The sequence below is a fragment of the Rhinolophus ferrumequinum genome, chromosome 23 (genome assembly GCF_004115265.2).
Source record: "Rhinolophus ferrumequinum isolate MPI-CBG mRhiFer1 chromosome 23, mRhiFer1_v1.p, whole genome shotgun sequence".
Lineage (NCBI taxonomy): Eukaryota > Metazoa > Chordata > Mammalia > Chiroptera > Rhinolophidae > Rhinolophus > Rhinolophus ferrumequinum.
In genome coordinates this window covers 13,108,504-13,121,288 of record NC_046306.1, presented here as the reverse complement: position 1 = coordinate 13,121,288, position 12,785 = coordinate 13,108,504, and the positions used below count along the sequence as shown (strand labels likewise).

Genomic DNA, 12,785 nt, shown 5'->3' with positions numbered 1-12,785 from the left:
TCATTGCGTGGCCCCGCCCACCGCCCTCGGCGGCGGCCTAGAGGGCACCTGTTATTGGTAGACGGAGAAGGAGGAGCTAAATCCTTGCCGTGCTAAGGGAGGAGGCGGGGCTAAACCCGCCTGGGGTTGAGGAGGAAGGCGGAGTTAACCCGGCCGGGTCTGGCGGGGAGAAGACGGGACCCGGCTGTCCCGGGCAGCAGAAGTTGTGAAGGTTTTATTCCTAACCTCATCTTTGTATTCAGTGGGAGCCAATTATATGTCAAGATCTGCGGTTCAGAAGTGCACAAGAATTTATGGTCTAGTTAAGAAGACACCGACAATGGACATAAACGCATCACGACATACTGTGATGAGTACTATGAAGTCGTATGAGGGAATAGTCTTTCAATAAAAGTTTATTTAATGCCCAATCTGTAAGGGGAAACCAACTTAGTTGGGGGTAAGGGGTAGTCCTGGAAGGCTTTTCTGAGGAATTTATATTTAACCTGAGAACTGAAAGATGAGTCCAGGTTAATCAGAGAAAGATGGGCATTGTTTCCTAATATGTGGGCTCTATATACTCTTTGGGGTAAGTGAAAGGTTCTAAGGTGCATGAACATGACATTCGGTAACATTGAAAGACACAGTGAGAAAGTCCTGTTTCAAACCAAAGAGAAGGTTTGCTTGAGACTAGTACGTATCTGACATTTTTCTGACATTTGCTTATCTCCCTTTTTAATAGAATGAAGGCTTCATTTTCCAAATCTCTCCAAAGGTAACCACATCCACAGTTAAATAACACTGTTTTGTCTTAGGGTTTGTGTGTGTGTTTGCAAAACTTCTTCCATTTTTACCAAGTAATGCTGGTTTTCCTTTTCAGCCGTGATGTAAATTTTCCTTTGTAAATTTAAGTAAAAATTAAGAGTCTATTTAAAGAAAAAAACTTGAAAATGACTTATTTACATAACAGTATAGGTGGTGTGTAGATATGGCAGCAATGATGATAATGTTGTAACAATGACTAATGTAGGGGAACGTTTACCTGGAAATATAAGAACCGGTAGAGTTCGGAATCCTAGAATATTTTTAGAATGGAAGAAGTCTTAGAAATAGACTCGAATCTCTTCTTTTACAGAAATGGGAAAAGGCTCAAAGTAAAATGGCTTGCCGAAGACCACAGAAAGGATTGATGGCAGAGGAAGGAGAATGACTTAAGCTTTCCTAATTCCTACCACAAGCCTTTCTTTCCCCCCCTAAAATACCTGCCCAACTCAGTTGCTTCAGACCACTGAACCTTCCAGGTAGCTCTTAAAATCCTTGCTTCTTTCTGTCTGGGTAATATTGGACTGGGTAGAAGACAGCTAAGACTAGTAAATAAAGACCACAATCAGATTCCAGCAGCAACAAACCTGTAACCAAAAAAAAAAAAAAAAATTGATTTATTTAGCTTGTTCATTAAGTGAGAACACACACCAGAGAAACCATGAGGGATGTTGGTAAGAGGAACTTGGGAAGAGCTTATTTGCGGATGTGTGTTTGTGGTAGGGATTTCAGGAAGTGGGGAACTGTTTTAATTGGACATAATTAAGAAGCAGGAACAATTTGAGTAGAGATAGGAAGTGAGGAAGCAAGCCACAGGCGTATGGGGAGGAAGAGGGGTCCCAATATGGCACAGCAAGAGGAAAGGCTGTGAGGCAGAAGCAAGCTTCACTTCAATACTGCAAGGCCAGTGTGGTCGGAGCATGGACAAGAGGGGATGTCAACCGACAGTGGTAACCACTCTAGATTTTATTCTAAATGTGATAGGAAAGCTATTGAACGATGGGTTTTTTTTGGGGGGTACGGTTTTTGGGGGGAGATAATGTTTACATTTTAAAAGGCACATTTTGGTTGCTGGGTGGAGAATAGACTGGGGCAGAGTTGGGGTAAGGTTGCAGGTCAGAGAAGAAGCAAAGATGGGACTATTGCTGTATGCATGGCTTGAAGATAGGTCTGTATCTAAACTATCTACATCTTTATCTCCTTTGGTCTCTCTTAAGTCTTGCTGTGGTGTTCTGTTTTATGGATCACCATGATTCATTTACTCAATCTCCTACTGATGGACATTTAGACTGGTCTCAACCCTTTCGCTTTTACCAAAAATAAAGAAAAAAAGAAATGGAGCGATGACTATCCGTTGTGCTCATGTTCCAGTGTATCTGTAGGATTATTCCAACGAGTAGAATGGCTGGTTACAAATGATTTCCCTTATTGAAATTAAATCTGGTGAGCTAATTCTCACCTGGAGCCCAAAGAAACAAGTTTATTGGTTCTTTGCCACACCCCCGCCTACCCCTCCCACAACAGTTTTCCCGTCTTTAACTATTACTCATCTGGCAAGCTTCAGCCTGCGGCCCTGTTCTCTCCCAGAAGGGTCTCCATCAGACTACAGAGAGAGAAACTGAGGCACAGGCAGGATCCTGAGGCTCAACTCCTCCCCCGGCTTTGCTGTCCCTTTCCCTCAGCATTCCCTTCCTTCTTTCTTTCCTTGGGGCCAAGCCCCACCGGCTCGTTCCTCGCTTGGAAACCCGACGCCGATCTGCTTTCCCTTTGCCGCCCGCTCGGGGGCTGCGGAAGGGCCCGCGAACCCTCCTGGTCCCCTCTCAGCCGCCGTAGCGCAAGCCGCGGGAGGTGGGCAGCTCCGGTAGCCAAGGCAACAGGCTCCGCGGCGCGCCGAACGGGCGCCTGGCAGCCGGGGAGAGGCGCTGCGGGCCGGCGGCCCCGGCTCGACGAGGCGGTGGGACAGCAGGTGAGCTGGGGCCGAGCGGGCAATCGCGGCCCAAACGCGCCACCCCGGTGTCGACTCGTTGCAGTGGGCAAGGGGGCGGGGCGGCGGGGCCCCCCCGGAGAGGAGACTGGGGCTGGACCTTTATCCCCCTCAGCCGCGCCGGGGCGGCGCCCCCTCATGCCCTTTAACTCGGCTTGGCGCTGGCGTGGAGTGTGCTTTTGGCTTTTCTGTATATTTGGGGACCATTGCTTGACCTGATCCGAAAGTTTCTTTAAGAAGAGGAAAAGCCCTTATTTGGGGACCGGGGGAATAACTCAAAACTGCAGAAAATGTATGTCTGTGCGACTCTTCTGGGGCCAGAGAGGATGGATTGACTTCTTTGTGCATCAGTTTTCCCATCTGCAAATTGGGGACAATGATAACACTTGTCTTATAAGGTTATTACAAAGTGAATTTATATTTAAAACACTTGCAGGTAAGTCCTCGATACTGGGGAGCTTTTATTATTACTCCTACTACTGGCATACCTCCTTTAATTTGTGCTTGGCGCTATTGTGCTTCACAGGTGTTGTGCTTTTTACACATTGAAAGCAAGGCCCTCCACTAGCAAAAAGATTAGGAATCGATTTATTGCAATACTTGCTTTATCGCGGTGGTCTGGACCCCAGCCCACAATACCTCCCAGGTATGGCTGCGCTTTAAGGAGGTCCCTCACTGAGCATGCATTGTGAGCCATGGCCTGGGCTGATCTCCATGGATGAAAAAGTGAATGGGATCTTGTCCTCAGGGAACTCCACAGTCTTACTGCATAAATAGGACGCGGTTGTGACTCATGCTGTGATTTTAGACATACAAGGGACTGTGAATGCCCAGCGAAGGCAGTGAACCCAGATTTCCAGAGATGAGGTTGGGGTGGATGCTGAAAGAGAGATTCCAAAAGAAGACGGCTTCCAAAATGAGACACGAAGGCTGTCTTTGTACTGGCCAGAAGATGAGGCTGGTGAAGTTCACAGTGCGCTAGGCAGAGAGAGCAGTGTGTGCAAAGCCTTGGGGAGAGAATGCAAGCTTCTTGGGCATTGACGATGATTCAAAAAGTATGTATTGCACATCTACTATGTGTAGACAGTAAGGAATCCGGTCCCTGCCTTCAAGGCATGTATTCCAAACATGTTTAAAGGTACATTCATGGAGATGAAAGCAGTCCAGTACAACTGGAACTTAATCAATATTGGAAGAGATCCATCCAGAGAGACGTAAAAAGGGCCGGATCATTCAGGGTCACTGTGCTGCACACTCTTGGAAAACCATTCACTTAGTCGACACCAAGAAGAAATGGCCAGAGCAATAGTAGGAAACTGAGGATTGTGTGGTAAGTGAGGAAAGCCAACTGTGCTGGATGCTGCTGAGCTTTCAAATTACATAAATTAAACAGGAAAATGTGTCTTTGGGTAGATAAATATAGGGGTCACTAGGGACCTAATTGAGCAGATTTGGTGAAATGGTGGGGGTGGACTCTCTAATACCGGCAGCCTCCAAAGGTTCAGTGCAATGTATCAGTGGGATGAGGAGTGAGTGGGATGTGAGAAAGGAAAGACAAAGAGTAGGCAGCTGAAAGAAGTTTGTGAAGGGGAAGAGAGGGACGGCTGGAGAGCGATTGGGGAATCCGGTGGAGCCTTTTTAAAGAGCATCAGAGAGGCATGAGCAGATTTAAATGCTGATGGCAAAGAGTAGGGAAGGAGAGGGTGAGACAATACAGGAGATGAAAGGAAAAACCAGTAGCACAGCTTTCCTGAGAAAGTGAGAGTAGATGAGATCCATAGCACAGATACTTTAAAAGGGGTCTAATGGCTTCTACTTTTTTGGAGAAGTGGGAAGCAAGATAAATGCCAAAAAGGAGTGTACCAATATAAAGCAATAAGAGAAATAAACATCGTAAGTGTGGCGAGAAAGTTATATTTTCATTATAGCAGACATTTATTGAACTAATGTTATGTTAAGCACTTTTCATATACTAGACTCAATTAACATGATCTTTACAACAACGCTGTGAGATAATCCTTATTATAATTCCCAGTTATGGATGAGGAAACTAAGGGAAAATGCTTATGCAAGGTCACATAGGATTTGAACCCAGGTCTGCCTGAGCCCAGAGCTTTTAGTCTTAATGACAACCTTGATGATATGATCGTCTACTTGTGATATGATTATCTGCTGAGAAAATTCAACAGAATTAAGTTAAAAATAACTTCAGTATAACAGGTTAAGTGAACAAGCAGCTACAAGATAGACAAAAAGCAATGGCTTTATGCAAGCAATCATCAGAAAATGTGACTGTAGGAGAAATGACAATAACAATATGAAAAATAAATATGTAGGAATAAAATTTAAAATGAATGTGCCCAGGCTAGCCAAATAGAACAAAAATTGGCTGGAGAGGAGGAGGTAGGATGCCACGTGTCTATTTGGGTAGCAAGGAGATAATTTTCCTTTCGGAAAATCAAGGTATTGATACCTAAAGAAGGGCATGTTGAAAAACATGTCTATTATAAGACATAATGAGAAAATATGCAAAGATGTTGACTATGATGTTTTGATAATATTGAAAAACTACAAACAGACTGGTTAAATTGTGGTGCAGTCAGTCATATGATGGGTACTATCTGCCATTAAAGCAGAATGAGGTGGGAACTATTTATATGAGAAAGGTGTTTAACATATGGTTAGGTATGAAAAACAGATTACAGGATGTTCCTATTTTTCATTTTTTAAATTTATACATACATATTTATAGGAAAAGTGTCTAGAAAGATTTAGTTGTGTAATTTTAAAAAAAAATTTTAATTATGGTAAAATACCCATAACATGAAATTTATCATCTTAACCATTTTTAAGTGTATAGTTCCATAGTGTTAAGAATATTCATATTGTTGTACAATCTCCAGAACTTTTTCATCTTGCAAAACTGAAACTATATCCATTAAACAGCTCCCCAGTTCCCCCTTCCCCTGGCAACCACCATTTTACTTTCTGTTTCTATGAATTTGACTCCTCTAGATACTTCATAGAAGTGGAATCATACAGGTTCTGTCTTTTTGTGATGGGCTTATTTCATTTAGCATAATATTTTCAAGGTTCACCTATGGTGTAGTGTGTGTCAGAATTTCCTTCCTTTTTAAGACTGAATAATCCATTGTGTGTATATAAGCATTTTGTGTATATACGTTATAAGTATATACACATTTTGTTTCCCCATTCCGTGGGTGGACATTTGCGTTGCTTCTTTATTTGCGCTATTGCAAGTAATGCTGCCATGAATATGAATATCCTAGAAAGTTCGTTATGTCTGTGTCATGAGATCATGGGGAGATTTTTATTTCCTTACTGCATTATTATTATTTTTTTTTATGAACATGAATTGCTTTTATAATCAGAAAAAGCAATAAGGATATATTCTGTTTGGGGAGATGGGGGAGTTAAGGTTAAAAAAAAAGGCCTGATCTCGGGCAGTGGCAGCAGGAAGGGGATGGAGAGGGCAGATGTGAGAGACATTTCAGGAGCATCAACAAGGACGTGGGGGAAGCGGAAGCCTTCCCTGCCTATAGTGTGGAGGGGTGTCAGTCCCGGACGAGGGTGGAAATAAGGCTGGAGAGCCACCTGAGCCTTTGTTCAGGAGTTTGGGCATTTTCTTGAAAGGCGAGGGAAGCCATTGAATGGAAGGGAAATGACTTAATCAGTTTTGCATTATAGAAAGATCTCTCTGGCTCCCTCCAACCCATTCTGTAAGCTGAAGCCAGATCGTGCCAAATTTCCCTTTGTGTTACTTTAGACTTGAACCTCTGTGAATTTCCTTTCACTGGAGATGAAGCGTTAGTGCTGAAAGATACATATCTATTCTTCTAAAAGCACCTGGAATATTTTAAACAAAGTCATATTTAGATTACATTGATTACTAATTGTGTTCAGTTTTATCTCAACAACACAGTCTCCTGTAAATTTACTTTCTGCGTTTAGTAGGGGAAATACGAATAATTGGGAAAGTAAACAAGAACTATAAACAACTGAAGTTGGAGGACTTCAATTTATTGCAAATATCTTTTGACACTCTCCTTTTGGGAAGAAAGGGCCAATATAAAGTAAACAGTGTCAAATGAAGGAGTTACTACGAAAAAAAAAATTCTTAAGAGTCCAAATGGATTCAGCCCATTACCATTTCTAGTCCCACAAATCTGTAATCTTTGTCTGCTTCCAGAGCAAGGCAGAAAGAGACCTAACTGTTGTACTAACATTTGTAGGAGTTTTGCAGTTTATAAGAGCTAGATTTCCAAAAGGTGTGAATCCATGATCTCATTTCATTCCTCGCAACAGAACTATGAGGTAGAGATTATCATTCCCATTTTCAGATGAGAAAATTGAAGATCAGAGGATTCAAGAGATCTCCCAGGTACTACAGTTAATAAACCCTGGTGTTTGAATCTAGGTTTTCTTATTTTCTTTTCACATTATAGCTTTTTATTGTGGAACATTTTAAGCATATACAAGAGTACAAAGGATAGTATGAATAAATACCTTATATCCACACCCCAGTTGTAACAGGTATCAACATTATGGTCAATTTTATATCATATATGTCCCCACACACCCTCCCTTCCTTGGATTATTTTAAAGCAAATCCTACACATCGTATCATTTCATTCATAGGTACTTCAATATGCATATCTAAGACATACGGGCTTTTTCTCTCCCTTTGTTCTCTATAGTCAGTATCATTATCACACCTAAGAAAATGGACAGTAGTAATTCCTAAAGATTACCTAATATCCATTCGGTATTCAGTTTCTTCAACTGTCTCATAGATGTTTTGTGCTATTGATTTGTTTGAATTGGAATCCAAACGAGTTCCACCTATTACATTTGATTGTGTCTTAAGCCTTGATCTATATAGCAATTTCTTCTCTCATTTTTTTTTTCTTTTATTTGTTGAAAAAACCAGGTCATTTGTCCTGTTTGACTTCTCACATGGTGGATTTGGCTGATTGCTTTTCTTTAGTGTGTTCCTCTACTCCCTTAATTTATTTATTTATTTTGGCCCTTGGACTTAGGTGGTGGTGTGTACCACATCAGCAGGCAGTAAAAGTCTAGTTCTCTCTCTTTGTGTGATATTCAAATTGGTCATTGGGGTCAGGTATTGTTTGCATAGTCCATCCATTATAAGTTTCTCATCAGTCTTTCACAGAATGGTTTTAGCAGTTATTAATGATCATTGCCTAGATCTACTGTGTTTCCCCGAAAATAAGACCTAGCCGGACCATCAGCTCTAATGTGTCTTTTGGAGCCAGTCTTATTTTAATATAATATAAGACCGGGTATAATATAATATAATATAATACCAGGGCTTATATTAATTTTTGCTCCAAAAGATGCATTAGAGCTGATGGTCTGGCTAGGTCTTATTTTTGGGAAAACACGGTATTATTTCATTAGGGATTGCAAAATGAATCCAGGTTTTCTGATGCCAAGTCATGTGCTGCTCTGTTAAATTCCACTGTCTCAATTCAAGGAAGCCTTTGCACACTGTCGTATTCTCCACGCTGGCAGGTGGAGGAAAATCCCTCAGTTTAATATATTAAAAAAAAAGAAAAAACAAACAGAACCTGTGTGCTCTGTCCAACACTGGTTACTCACAACATTGCTTTCCTGGGTTGGTTTTACGTTTTGGTGAAACCATAGAGTGGAAGGGCTGCCTGTATCAGGGATTTTCAAACGGTAGGTTGTTACACATTTAGTAGGTGGAATGATTATTTGGGGGAAGGGTCCCAGCATTTTTTTTTTTTTAATGAAAAAACAGAATAGAAAGAACAGAAAGAAAAAAAAAAGAGTACATCTCATATAGTAAGAATAAGCTTTGTTTTGTAAAACTTTTGTTTCAGCTCTTTCTATGTCTGAGCCATGACACAAAATGTGTTTCTTATATGAAGTCATGGTTAAAACCATATTGTTTCAGTGTTCAGATGACCACCCTGAGATATAGTAAGTTTCTCAGCCAAGGATTGAAGTATGTTCAAATCTGCTACTTATGAAATTTATAGTACAGTACGTTGACACATTGTAGAATTTATTTTAAAGGTTTCTTTGGGTGATTGCCAGTTAACCAAAATTACATTACCCCTTCGACTTAATCCTGTAGTGTTCAAGTTGAATGGAATACATGAAGAAATGTGAACTCCCTAGGGATTTTCACATATACTGATGTTTTTGATTCTCTGTTACTCTGGAGGTAGGGTACATGACTCCAACCAGCACTGGCATCGTTAAAAGGCATGCTGGCACCTCATTCATTATGAGTTGGTTGGGAAGGGGAAACAAGTCAGGACTGGGCAGGTGGAGAAACTGAGCGAGCCCTTTGGCCGGCTTCTGGGACATGGGAGTGGTGTGGGGCAGCCAGACCACCCTGGAACACAACGGAAGCAAAAGCAGTCCTACTACTGTTTCTGCCCTAATCAGTATTGATAGGGCATGAGCAGGTGGAATACTTCATGACACCAGGGATAAGGGACTAGGAAATGCAGACATTGGTCTAGAATGTACAGTTAACATTTTAAAGCTATGGAAACCGATTCAGAGAGTGTAAAGTTGCTCAGAATCAGCCAGTAAGTGGGGGAGCCAAATTTCAAAGCTTTACTATATCCTGGAAATATTTTGAATAAACGTATGATGTTGAGTAAGTTTCTTAATAATAGTACCTACTGCATAGAGTTGTAAGGATTGAGTATGTAGTTAAAATATTTAACACACAGTGCCTGGCTATAAGAACCATTCAGTAAATATTAGCTGCTCTTATTATTTCTTAAATATGTTCTCCAAGGTTGAATAGTTAAGACTCCTGCTACCCCAAGTCCTGCTCAGTTTCATTTTTCAGCTGCTGCCTTTGCTTCTATATGGACTGGTGGCTTGCCTTTTTTATTGAAAAAATGATCAGCAGTCTCCTTTGGTTTGAGACCACGAATAGGTACAAGGTGTTAGAGAGAAATCAGCACCTAGTTGGGGTGGGTCTGAAAGTGGTAGGATTTGTGGGAGATGTACAGGTAGATGGTCGCTACCTTGTGAACAGAGAAACTGCGAAGTGTTTTGTACATAAAGCCTTTTCTTGTTTTTAATTTTTATTTTTATGAAAGTAATAACAAAACCTAAATTCTGTGCTATAGCATTCTCTATTTGGGCATCTCAGCTGCCTGGAGAATGACAGTATTATATACATAACATCATTTAAAAATATAGTCTCTGAGTTTTCGTAAACAATTATGATAATATTTAGTACATGAGGCAGATTTGGGTAGTGGTTTTTTCAGTGATTCTCCATAGCCAGTGTACTTACAAGACTAGACTGTGTTTCCATTTGAATATTTGTAGCAAAGCTTAGCATTCTACTACTTACTGATTGTACTTTTAGTATCTAAGAAAATAAGTATGTGTATTATTTTAAATTAGTTTATCTGAAACATAGTACCTCTTTCCTTGTGGTCTTTAAATTAGAACCTGAGACATTATATCTTTTCATGTTAGATTATTTTCTTATGGATAATCTATTAAAGCTGAAGGCGCCATGGTTAAAAGTAACTGAAATGTAATTAAAATGTATTTCCAGGGAGGCTAACAAAATGGCATAGCTTTTCCTATGGCCTCAGAGTCATTGTTCTCTTTTAGCCAATATTTGGTAAGTTCTAGAATTCATAGGAATGCAGAGTCATATAGTGGGAAGAACAAGAACTTGAGTTTCAGGCAGATCAGGGTGACCTTGGGGAAGGTCTTTTAGTCTCAGTTCCCTTCTCTGTAAAAATGTCTCCTGAAGGCCTTTTAGAATTAACCATTACAAAACTTGGCCACTAGAAGGGGCTTAATAAATGTGAGTTATCTTTTTTTCTGCCATTCCCAATTCCACAAGCCTACCTACTGTGTACTTCTGCTTACCAAAAGGAAGCTTAGAAAAGTTGATGGTCTAATCCTAATTTTCAACATGTTAAACATGTAATTATATTGCTGTCTTGTGTACATAGGTTTAACACACAATGGTTCTTTTTTTTTTTTTTTTAATTTTATTGTGGAATATTGGGGAACAGTGTGTTTCTCCAGGGCCCATCAGCTCCAAGTCGTTGTCCTTCAGTCTGGTTGTGGAGGGCGCAGCTCAGCTCCAAGTGCACTTGCCATTTTCAATCTTTAGTTGCAGGGGGCACAGCCCACTATCCCATGTGGGAATTGAACCAGCAACCTTGTTGTTGAGAGCTCACGCTCTAACCAACTGAGCCATCCGGCCGCCCAACACTCAGTGGTTCTTGGTGATATTTGCGTGTTATATGTGGTCCATAGTAAATGTGGTGACCATATTTACAAGCCAAAAAATTAGGACTTGTGGTTAGATGAATATAGCATACTCAGAGGGTCAAGAGAACAGAATGTTTAAAATTAGTGCAAAAACAAAACAAAATAAAAAACAAAAACAACAAAAAGAGAAAAGCAACAAAAGTAAAACAGTGCAGCCTCAGAGAATCATAGATGTGTCTTTATGTATCCTGAGGAGGCAGTACAAAGCCATGGATAGAGGCACTGGAGCCCTTTGCCATGAGTTCAAATCTCGGCCCAGGCATTTTCTACTTTCATGCATACGTTACTTTGCTTTCTAAGCTTCAGTGTTTCCTGATTTGTAAAATGGATGTAGTGAGAGTTCCTTGTGTCTTGTGAGGACTGCATGAGGTAAAGAGCTCAGCACAAGGCCTAGCAGGTAGTAAGTACTTAATGGGTAAGTGTTAACTGTTGTGATTATTATAAGGCTTTTGAAACATGTGCACTTATTCAGTAACCTTCTTTTTGTAAAAGCCTATATGAAAAGCTCTTCTAAAGTAACTCAGTCTTGGGGAACTTACTGTGTAATAACTGACCAGACCTGTATGAAAAAGGCTCAGAAATGTTTTGAAGAACCAGTGCCTAACTTTGCATGCCCACAGGGAAGACCCGATTTATTTGCCTTTCTCACAATATTTGAATAACTCTTAACACCTATCCCGTTGCCTCTAAGGTGATCTCTTTGTCTTGTGGCTATTTCTTGGCTCCTGTAATGTATACTTGTTGCAGAGGTAGGACAAACTTCACGATTAACTTAAGCCACTGTCTCAGGCTTCTTTCCCTAAGATTCCCTTGGTTGTTCCCCCCCCAGGGTGTTGTCTTTATTTTTAGACCAGCAACAAGATACCTATAGCAGTTCTGGGCCCTAGATCCAAGTGTGGCACCGACCCAAGGAATAGAAAGAGTCTCTCTTCCTCTGTTCTCCTCAGAGTGAGAATTTTAAGCCCCCAGAATACTAATCGTAGAATCTCATTGGCTTGAATTGGGTCATGTGCCCGTTCCAGAGCCAAATCCTGTCACCAGGCCAATGCCGTACCTTACTGGCTCAGGCCTGTTCTTTGAACAAGTCATTTACGGGGGACAAGGGTGGGGGATGGGAATGTGAAATGATCTTTAGGCCAATCAGGGACAAAATTGTGTTTCCCTTAGGAAGGATGTTTTTCTGTGACTGGGAGGCATGGACGCTGAGCAGAGGGGTCAGCTAGGAATTGTGGTGGCTGCTGATAAGAGTGCTTTTCAATACTACAGGTTATTTTTCTTTTAAAAAACATTAAGTCCCAAGTAAGGAGTCTGTGCTGGGATGGCCGTTCCCCGATGCCATCAAACAGTGTAGATCGTTCTTTCTGCTTCACCATCCTTACCACGGGGCTGACACTCTCGTGGTCACCTGTGGCCACAAGTGGGCTTCTGGTTCTCCAGCCACACAGTCCTTCCATGAGGCAGGAAGCAGTGTGAAAGGGGAGGGCAAAGCGTACCCTTGAAAGTGTCCTGGAAGCCCCACAAACACATTCAGTTGACAACACATTGTCGGTTCTTATCTGTGAGGGAGGCCGGTGAATGTAGTGTCTTCGCTGTTCCCACCAACTGAGGGATTCTGTTGCTGTGGAAGAGAAGGCAAGTGGCTGTCAGCCTGGCGGTGTGTAGC

General features: G+C 41.4%; 1 protein-coding gene across 1 annotated transcript in view; it reads left to right on the top strand.

The window, feature by feature from the left end:
• Positions 1-2,640: 2,640 nt before the first annotated feature.
• Positions 2,641-12,785, top strand: part of PKIG (cAMP-dependent protein kinase inhibitor gamma) — a 76,611-nt gene continuing 66,466 nt past the window's right edge. The window contains exon 1 of the mRNA XM_033095171.1: positions 2,641-2,767. The gene's annotated coding sequence lies outside the window, so the exon portion shown is untranslated. The remainder of the gene's footprint in view (positions 2,768-12,785) is intronic.